Genomic DNA, 10142 nt, shown 5'->3' with positions numbered 1-10142 from the left:
AATATGTGTTGAATGAAGGAATAAATGCCCTATTCATTCTGTAATGAATTTTATTTTGAAGGAATAACAATAATAGAGGTCTATAATCAATCATAAGTCTTATAACTCAGAGAACTGGCAGAAAGCTTTTGAAAGTACTTGCTCTTCTCCCCTGAATTTTCTCAAGTTTTGAATGTTTATTAGTTGTTCAGTGGAATTCTTTTTGTCCCTTCTATTGGTTTTGTAGTTCCTGTGAATGAAGCTTAGATTGTCAGGGTTATCTCCTGAACTCCCTGATAACAGCCCACTTATCTACACACCCTGCTTCTTCAAAGCATACTACAGAAGTAGTGTAAAGATCCTGGAATAACAACAAGATGATAGATTAGCATGGGAATCTCAGTCTGCATCCCTTTTTAATATAAAGTTCATGAGAAAAGATTGGAAGTTTTTCTGAAGATTACAATGTGTGTGTGTGTGTGTGTGTGTGTGTGTGTGTGTGTGCGCGCGTGCGTGTGCTGTCTTCTCTTCGGTGGGTTTGGACTGGGATATTTTCTGAGTCTTATGGCAGTGGGCAGGACAGAGGCCAATAAAAATCTCTCAGATAGAAGCCCTGATGCTCCCATCCTCCTCCTCCTTTTCTCTTTCTGTGGTTTCTTCTTTACTTATTACTGTAGTAGAACATACATATGGAAATGTGTACATACCATAAGTGTGAAGCTCAGTCACTTTTTATGGCCTGAACACATTTGTATGACCACCATCCAAGACGCCCTCCTAGCTCCCTTCTTGCTACTATTAACCCACCCCCAGGGGTAACCATCGTTCTTACTTATAACAACATAGCTTACTTTTGCCTGGTTAGGTACTTTATATAGGTAAGATTAATATATATATACATATACATATGTTTATATATATATGTATACACACACACACACACACACACACACATATATGTACTCTTTTGTGTCTGGCTTCTTTTTCTCAATGTTATGTTATGAGGTTCATCCATGGTGTTGTGTGATTGTGCTTATTGCTTTATATTACCTCTTGTTTGGATGGTATCATGTTCATTTATCTATTCTACTATTGGTGAACATAACGGGACTATTATGAATAACACTGATATAAAAACTTTAGGGACAGCCAGATGGCTCAGTTGGTTAGGGCACGAGCTCTGAACAACAGGGTTGCAGGTTCGATTCCCACATGGGCCAGAGAGCTGTGCCCTCCACAACTAGATTGAAGACAATGAGCTGCCACTGAGATGCTGCTGAGCTGCCTGAGGGGTAACCAGATGGCTTGGTTGGGTATAGCGTGAGCTCTTAACAACAAGGTTGCCAGTTCAATTCCCGCATGGGATGGGGGCTTGCGCCCCCTGCAATGATTGAAAATGGCCATTGGACTTGGAGCTGAGCTGGCCCTCACAACTAGATTGAAGGACAACAACTTGGAGCTGATGGGCCCTGGAAAAACACACTGTTTCCCAATATTCCCCAATTAAAAAAAATATTTTTTAGTATGTGGTTTTGATGCCTGGTTTTCTTTTGATTTATCTGAAGCACTCTAAAGGCCTAAACATTTTAAGTCACCATAATAACAACTGTAAAGAAGACATGCTATAGATAGTTATCTAGAATTTTGTGAGTGAGATTCTTTGCTTGAGGAAACCCTTACATCCAATATCTGTCTTAGGGAAAAAACTGTGCTCTGACCTTAGATTCTAATAGGCCACTGGAGGATTCAGCTACTCCAATATCACCCTTGCAGTTGATGTACAAACTGATAAGAAACAAAGGAAGTGCTTCTGGAAAAGCCAAATTATCTGTGGTTGTAAGAGCAAAATACATCAGCTTAGGAGGAATGGAGCTTTAGATAAGGGGGTGATCTGTGACTCTGTTCTTTTTGCTACAGGAAACGAGGTTGAACTCTGCTTCCCTTTCCTGTCATCATCTCTATCCAACTCCAACTTCCATGCATCAAGTGGGCTCCTGCAAAAAGTAAGTAAACACAAAGAAAATTTTTTTTATGGTATCACACTTTACTTGAACCCCTCACTCAGCCCCTAACTTGGTAGGATTTCTTAGAATTAGCTTATGGGAAGAGCATGAATTTAAATAAGGATAAAGAAAGAAAGCACAAATACAACATTTGAAGTTAAACTCCTGCAATATCATTCAAAATAAGGTTTTATAGGAGATGGTACTGGGATTAAATCTTTCTACTAGAATCCTCTGGGCAGTGTATTTAAGATGTAGATTTTGGATTTAATCCTATGTGATGGGAGTTATGTCCTTTAGGGTTCCTGTGTTTCCAGAACTGTCTTCTGTCTGATCCTGGCTCCTCTACTTCACCTAGTTTGGGTACTTTGCCAAGTAAGATATAACAGGCATCTACAACAACACTATTCAGTAGAAATATAATGTGAGCCATGTGTTTAATATTAAACTTTCTAGTAGCTATATTAAATAAAATAAAAAGAAACAAGTAAAATTAATTGTAATAATATATTTTATATAACCCAATATCCAACATATTATCACTTAAATATAAAATCAATATGAAATTACTGATGAGGTAATTCACGTTCTTGTATTTATAACAAGTGTTTGAAATCTGGGATATATTTCTACTCAGAGACTATCTCATTTCAGACTAATTACATTCCAAGTGCTGAATATCCACACATGGTTAGTGGCTAATATATTAGACAACATAGGTAATAATCTAAGAGTCTGTCCAATCAGATGAAAATTATCAAATAAGTTGATTGCTGAATAAATAATAACTGAAAGTAACTTCTCGCAGGTTCTGCTTTCATTAATTGTCCTATCTATATCCTTATGTCTGATGGTTAGAGGTGAGATGCATTTTATAAGTATGTGGAGGAAAGGACAGTGACAAAAGGAGAAAATGCAACCAAATTTTCATTCTTTTAAACTTACATCTATTGCCACTTTTTTGTTTGTTTTTTTAATTTTAATTTTTTTTTTAATTAAAGTTTATTGAGGTGACAATGGTTGGTAAAATTACATAGGTTTCAAGTGTGCAATTCTGTAATTCATCATTTATATATCACATTGTGAATTTTTCTTTAATGAGTGAAGAAAGAGAAAGAAAGATGGAAAAAAAGAAGAGGGAAGGAAGGAAGGAAAGAAGGAAGGAAGGAAAGCAAGAAAGAAGGGAGTTGCACTAAAACTAAAGTAAGATTTTATTTAATTCAATTTAGTTAGAGCAGTGACTTTCCAACTACCTCATGCCTTATAATCATTTGGGGAATATACTTAAAATGCAGTATGCTGAGCGCCAACCAAGAAGACAAATTGAATGTAGTAGAACTGGGATAGAAATTTTAACAAATACCCTTGCAGTTCTGATGTAGATTGCACAGGCCACAATTTTAGGAATATTAGGTTAGCAACAGGGCCTAGGACTGATGCATGAAAAACCATAAATCTTCATTTATGTTGGCATATTGCATGGTGATGACAAATGGCAGTTATTTTCAAGTGAACCAATCAGCCACAATTAGAGGGAGACCAACTGGATATGGTATTACTTGGGCAAAGAGACCTTGAAGAACCAGACTATGCTTGTTACTGCCTTGTAAATACCATCAGTGGGATATGTTTGGTAAAGAAATGTGCTTAGAACAAAATCATTAATTCCAAGGTCTGACACAAGAATCAAGAGCCATGAAAAGGCATCATCTCTCATCTTTGGAAATTACTGAAAACCATTTAGGTACACATTTTGGTTCTGGCAAGCTCAGTCTGAACTATCGAAGGATGTTCTTTATGTTAAAACAAATGAGAAGCATGGACTTTTGTGTGTCCACCAATCAACACTGGCTTCACATAGCCAGGTGCTTCTTTATAAATGAATATGCCACTGAAGAAACTCTCATGCAAGGTAGTGTACAAGACATCTGTAATGGAGGGAGCCCATGTTGGGCTATGGAGGTTCAGAGGACAGGAGGGAGTTAGGAAGGCTTCCTGTAGTAGGCCCCACAGGAACTGTGTCATGGAGGGGGGAGAATGTCTTCAGGGTGAGACAGGAGGGACATTCTAAGCAGAGTTCTGGCAATGGAAGAATGTCTGACTATTCTGGGAAAAGTGGTCAGTGTGGAAGAGAAACAGTGTGGGAGCTAAATGTTAACTCACCATGGAGAGAGTCATAGTTTTCTGTCCTGAGTCCATATTTGTGGAAAGGTGTTACATACATAAGGAGACAGTTTGTTCCAGTTTGTACCAGACAAACCTGTTCTGTGTTGCTTGTCTTGATAAAATTATTAACAGTACTCCCTTCACTGTCACAAGAGTCCCAGTTTGGCTGTGCAATTATATGGTCACTCTACTGTGATGTAAGGAATTTTCTCCTTGGTGGTGATTCAGGAAGGGGAGGAGAGAAAGAGAGAGAGATGAGTCGGTGGCTTAACTAATCAGACCTAAAATACACATAATGCTCATATAATATGTATATAGGCTCTACTATCACCTACTGTGTTTTCCCGAAAATAAGACCTAGCTGGACAATCAGCTGTAATGCGTCTTTTGGAATAAAAATTAATATAAGACCCAGTCTTATTTTACTATAAGACCGGGTATAATATAATGTAATATAATTAATATAATATAATATAATATAATATAATATAAAATAAAATAAATTACTGGGTCTTATATTAATTTTTGCTCCACAAGATGCATTAGAGCTGATTGTCCAGCTAGGTCTTATTTTTGGGGAAATATGGTAGAAAAAGAAACTGATCCTTTTATGAACACTTTCTGAAGAACAGACTATTTAATTTCTGTGAATCAATTTTCTCATCTTTAAAGTTCAGATAATAATATTACAGACCCACAATCTCTTACCCCAAAACTTTGGGGAAAGGCTGATTTCCAAATTTTGCCTTTTTCAGATTTTGGAAAGGTAATTATACACCCTTCTTCCCCAGGATAGCACCCTGTAATCATACATTTCTATTTCTACAGCAAATATATAAATATTCACACAAAATGGGCTAAATAAATAAGGAAATAAGACTTTCATAGCTTCATATCAGTTATAGCCATGTTTTGCCACAAATCGGTTTGAAAGAAACTTGTGGGGACAAAATCTTACTTTGTTTTGTTTTTTAGAGCTCACTGATATCAGGATTGCTGATAAGGGGTTGGTTGTAGAATTGTATTTCACTCACAGTGATAAATACATTAAATTAGATTTTCCATGTAGAGTGCTTAGCAGAATGACCAAGGAATGTAAGCTACTAATAATGATTAGTAGTGTTATTTCCTAGAGAGTCCAGAGAAAACATTGTGCGGGTTGATCTGCAGCTGTTCCCGGTGTTGTATCACTCGCTGTCTCTGCTCAGAATCATAGGCTTTTCCTGGGATGATCCCAGTCTCACAGCTTCATCATCCATCATCCAGAACAAACACTGACCCTTAGTTGGCTTTGTGAATCCAGACTCCCTAATGCGATAAAGTGAAAATAAATAAGGCCCTATGCAAATGCGATTAAAATCCAATCAAGGAAAATAAACTGCAGACATCTGCTCTTTTCTGTCAGTTCCATGTCATTTGAATATTTTCTCCTGGTCTTAAAACAGAAACAAGAACAACAACAACAAAAAATTAAAAAAAAAAAAAAAAAAAGACTGCCTATTTTTCTTGAGTGCCTGCCAGATTGGCATTCGAGCATATGATCCACTAAATAATTATTTGAACAAGAGCAGAGGAAAGGTAAGCAGTCAGGTGAAGGGCACACAGACTATAGGTTATCTGGCTCTTGTTCTCATTCAGAAATGTATTGTTTGGTGAGCTTAATTTTCCTTCAGATAATAGTAAAACAGTGTGTTGAGTCTCTTTGGAAATGGTGGTCCAGGTTTGTATTCAAATCTATCATCCATGATTGAAAAAACAAAAGTCATTTTGAATATCAAGAAAGGAGTAAGAATACATCCTGACTTGGTCTACCTGCGTGAAGTAAAAATCTATGGGAGCATCATCATCCAGGAGAAGCTACTATTCTAATTTCTACACAATTCAGCTCGATATGGTCCTTGTGTGATTTCTCCAGCCAGTGAAGAAGCAGGTACCTAGTGACGTGTGGAAGCCACAATCACAATGATGGGAAATCAGAGTGGGAACCCCGCGGGATAGAATGCTGGAGAAACAACCTGCCTTAGGCAGTTTGGGCTGCTACCATATAACAGACTACCACAGACTGGGAAGCTTGAACAACAGACATTTTATTTTCACAATTCTGGAGGTTAGAAATCCAAGATCAAGGTGCCGGCATGATTAGGTTTTTGGGGAGGCCCCTCTTTCTGGTATATAGACAATGACTGTCTTCTCATCAGATCCTCACACGCCAGAGAGCAGAGTGAAAGGGCTAGTTTTCTTCTTACAAGAACTCCATTATGGGGGCTTCATGACCTTATTACCTCCCAAGACCCCAGCTGCAAATATCATCACATTAGGGCTTCAATATATGAATCTGGGGGGAACACAAACATGAAATTTATAATACATCCTAATTACTTTGTACACAGGAAGCTTAGACATAATGATAGTTCAGCTAGACTGGCAACTCCAAGCTGCCTGACCAGTCCAGATTGGTCACTTCTGAGTGGCTGAACATTCTAGCCACACTGACACAGTTATGCTGCTGTCTCAGTTACATTCTCCATTCTGGACTGAATATCCATTCAGGACAAACTGATCACTGAGGTCATACTGTATGTACCAGATATGAGTATACAGACCAGTTTGAGCCAGTAGCAGCTTTCCTAATCCCAATGTTTCAAACTAGTGAGTGACAGCCCAGATACACCCACCTCTGCGAACTGTAATTAAGAAGACTAACACTCTGGCGACTTCAGCCATGTGTACAACTGAGACACACACTATTAAAGGTGCTCCAAGGATGCTAGACTCATCCCATTCTTACCACCCAAGATAAACTTACGTTAGGTACTCATCACTTGGACCCACAGATCACCTCCTCCCTCCTGCTCACTATCTCACCTCAGGACCCCAGGAGACTTCTGCTAGTCTAGCCTAGGGTGTTCCTCAGAGGGGAAGGGATTGAGTTAAGAAAATTAGGAATTCCCAGGGGCTACCTTTTGTCTTTTATTTACAAGCCCCAAGACTCAGCTTGAATAGCTGAACAAAATGCAACTGTTTATTTATAAGATTGCTGCTCAGTCTGTCACAGCGACAGATGTGGACCATTTTGTATTTTATTTTAAGGGGTTGGTCATTGAGCACATTAAGTCTTGTGTCTGGGAAGAATGGGGTTGTGAATTATGTTTATAATGAAATATAAATTAATGAAATGGTAATATTTTAATAGTAACTGTTAACTTCTAAGATGGCTTATGTTACGCCAAGCTGAGTTAGTTAAAATCAATAACATAATATGGGTAAATCAACAACATAAAAACACCAGTATTTATTTAGTAGTCAGCTTCTGTTCTACCAAAATTATTAAATTACTTGTCCCAGTTCACCACCTAGTTTCTTCTGTGTAAACATTCTTTGTTGTAGCAAATGGTCTGCAAAATGGAAGTTATAAATCCATTTAGCAAAAATCCTCTGTTAGTGTTTTATAAGTAGTTTCCCTGATTATTCATGCAACTGGGTAGCATAACCCTCTTCTCTTTCAATCTTCCTCAAACAAATACTAAATGATGGGAGGAGGGAGTAGATTTTGTACTCAGGAGACATGTGGCAATATCCAGGAATCTTTTTTGTTGTCACAGCCAAGGGATGGAGGAGGATGCTACCGGCATCCTACAATGCACAGTACACCCCATATAATTATTTGGTCACTAATGTCAGTAGTACTAAGGTAGAAAAACTCTGTTGTACCTAATGAAACAAAACGTGTAAAATTTCCATGGCTGGTTCTGTAAACAAACATTCTGACAGTGCAATGACCTCCATCTGATACATGGCTTTGGAATAACTCTTAGTCTTCTCAGACATGGAAAAGAGACACAAAAGAAAATACTGTACAATAGTAAGAAATGTGCTAAGAAGTTTGCAAACCTTCTGTGAGTAGTCCACGTTACAACCCTGTGAGGCAGAGGCTGTCAATGCCCCCAAAATACAAATGAAGGAACTGAGACTCAGAAAGATTAAGATATTTGCCAGAGTCTACTGAAAGTAATTGGTAAAAAAAAAAAAAAAAAAAAAAAAAAAAAAAATTAAAAAATTATTACAGTAAAAGACACATCACCATTAATCCCCCTCAAAATATCCCCCCTCGCTTCGAATATTATTATTCCATTGTTCTTGCCACTTTCTGAAGCAGTTCTGGAAGTCCTCTTTCGCGAGTGTCTTTGGTTGCGTTGTCGTGACTGCCTCCACGTCCTGAATCATTTTGACTTTGGGGAAGAGCCAGAAGTTGCACTGTGCCAGATGCAGTGAATAAGGTGGATGAGGACACACTGTGATGTTTTTATTTGACAGAAATTGCCATATCAGCAGTGATGTACGAGTATGACACGGAGTGTGTCATGATGGAGGATGAAATAAAGGCACTCACAAAAGACGACTTCCAGAACTGCTTCAGAAAGTGGCAAGAATGATGGGATAAGTGTGTACGAGCGAGGGGGAGTATTTTGAGGGGGGTTAATGGCAATGTATCTTTTACTGTAATAATTTCTTTTTATTTAAACATTCCCTGTATTTTTGGATCACACTTCGTACAGTTTCTGATTCTGTAGGTCTGAAGTGGGGGCTGAAGATTTTCATTGCTAACTTGTACCCAGGTGATAGTGGTGCTGCTGGATGGGGACTCTCACTTTAAAGCCACATTGACTTAGGACACGAGGGCTTAATTCTACCGCGGAACCTCAGTTGAGTACTATAAATTCTAGCTATTTTGATCTTTAATAGTTGTTTACCAATTTTGCTTTATATTTATTGTGTTCATTTCCTGCCTCCTTGGAGGAGTTTGGTACAATACATGATCCTGTAAAGCTTTTTTGATTTGCATGTGTCGGGAGGCTTTGAATCTTGGGGATGACACTGTGATTTGTCTGCATGATGCTGCATATTTTAGCTTTGGAGTATTTCTCGCTTGTGTTGTTCATTACCAATATGGGGTATCTATAGCCTGAGTGCCAGGCCACCTGCATCTTTTTCACTCTGATTGAGGCTAACTGTAGAGTGTCCTCATATCAGTTGTCCAATCTGCCTTTAACACACTACGCCCAGGAGCCAAAACGCAGAAAATACAGAAGGCCTGGTCACACTTCAGTGCCATATATGTCTTTAGTATCACTTGCCACCTGTTTTTCGGAGAGAAAACAAATTCCTCTTCTGTTTGCACTAATACTCCCTAAACAGGGAGAGAAAGACCCATGCCAAATGCCTTCCCCTTAGTTGTCTCTTTGAAAAGGGTCTAACTTAATGTGTCTTTTCATCATAAGGATTCCCACTTATGTGATAGTCATGGGGGTAGAGAGGGAGGGCAAAGCTGAAAGATGCTGCTAAGACTACTCAACCTTTAATATTTTATTGTTATCTATCCAGTCGTTTCAGATCCAGCAGAAATTCTGTGATACCTGCATCATTTAGGATCTAGCCAGATAAATAAAACCACCATGCCAAGTCATTCAATACAAGGAGTGTAGTATGGGAAATTAGTAACAGGTGTTAGAAAAGCTGAAAAAGCACACAGGAAAAGAAAAAGCAATGCAGAAAATAGCAATTCCTAGAAGCTGTTATCAACTACATGGCTGGAGGAACAGAAGGCATAGGTGGTGTAACCATGGGTTAGAGCCACTGGCAGAAGCTGGAACTGTGATAGGCCAGCCTCATGGGAGCTGGAGCAATAGTGAACTCGCAGGTACTATTAGTGCTCAGAGGACAGAAATATTGCTCAAAGGGAAAGAGTAGAAACATCCTGGCTTGTTTCTTCATTCCATTTACCTCCCATCATCCACTAATGAGTACTTTCCATTGGGCCAACCTAGGCAGAAAAGGAATCTGGGCAATGTAGTTTGCAGAGTCAATCCTCTTTCATGCAAAGTAAGGGGAAGACCATAATGAATCTTAATGCAAACAGGCAAATAAATGTCACAATACTTCACCAAACTTCATCAGCTTTATGTGTACCCCAAGTTATAAGTAGCATTTATTGTC

The 10142-nt window shown here is 38.5% G+C and overlaps 1 long non-coding RNA gene across 1 annotated transcript in view; it reads left to right on the top strand.

Annotated features, from left to right (window-relative positions):
* Positions 1–1841: 1841 nt before the first annotated feature.
* LOC141567099 (uncharacterized) overlaps positions 1842–10142 on the top strand; it is a 231428-nt gene continuing 223127 nt past the window's right edge. The window contains exon 1 of the long non-coding RNA XR_016021435.1: positions 1842–1982. This is a non-coding gene — a long non-coding RNA (uncharacterized LOC141567099). The remainder of the gene's footprint in view (positions 1983–10142) is intronic.

The sequence above is a fragment of the Rhinolophus sinicus genome, chromosome 5 (genome assembly GCF_057876585.1).
Source record: "Rhinolophus sinicus isolate RSI-liver-muscle chromosome 5, RSI-T2T, whole genome shotgun sequence".
Classification (NCBI taxonomy): Eukaryota; Metazoa; Chordata; class Mammalia; order Chiroptera; family Rhinolophidae; genus Rhinolophus; species Rhinolophus sinicus.
This window is presented reverse-complemented; position numbering and strand designations above follow the sequence as displayed.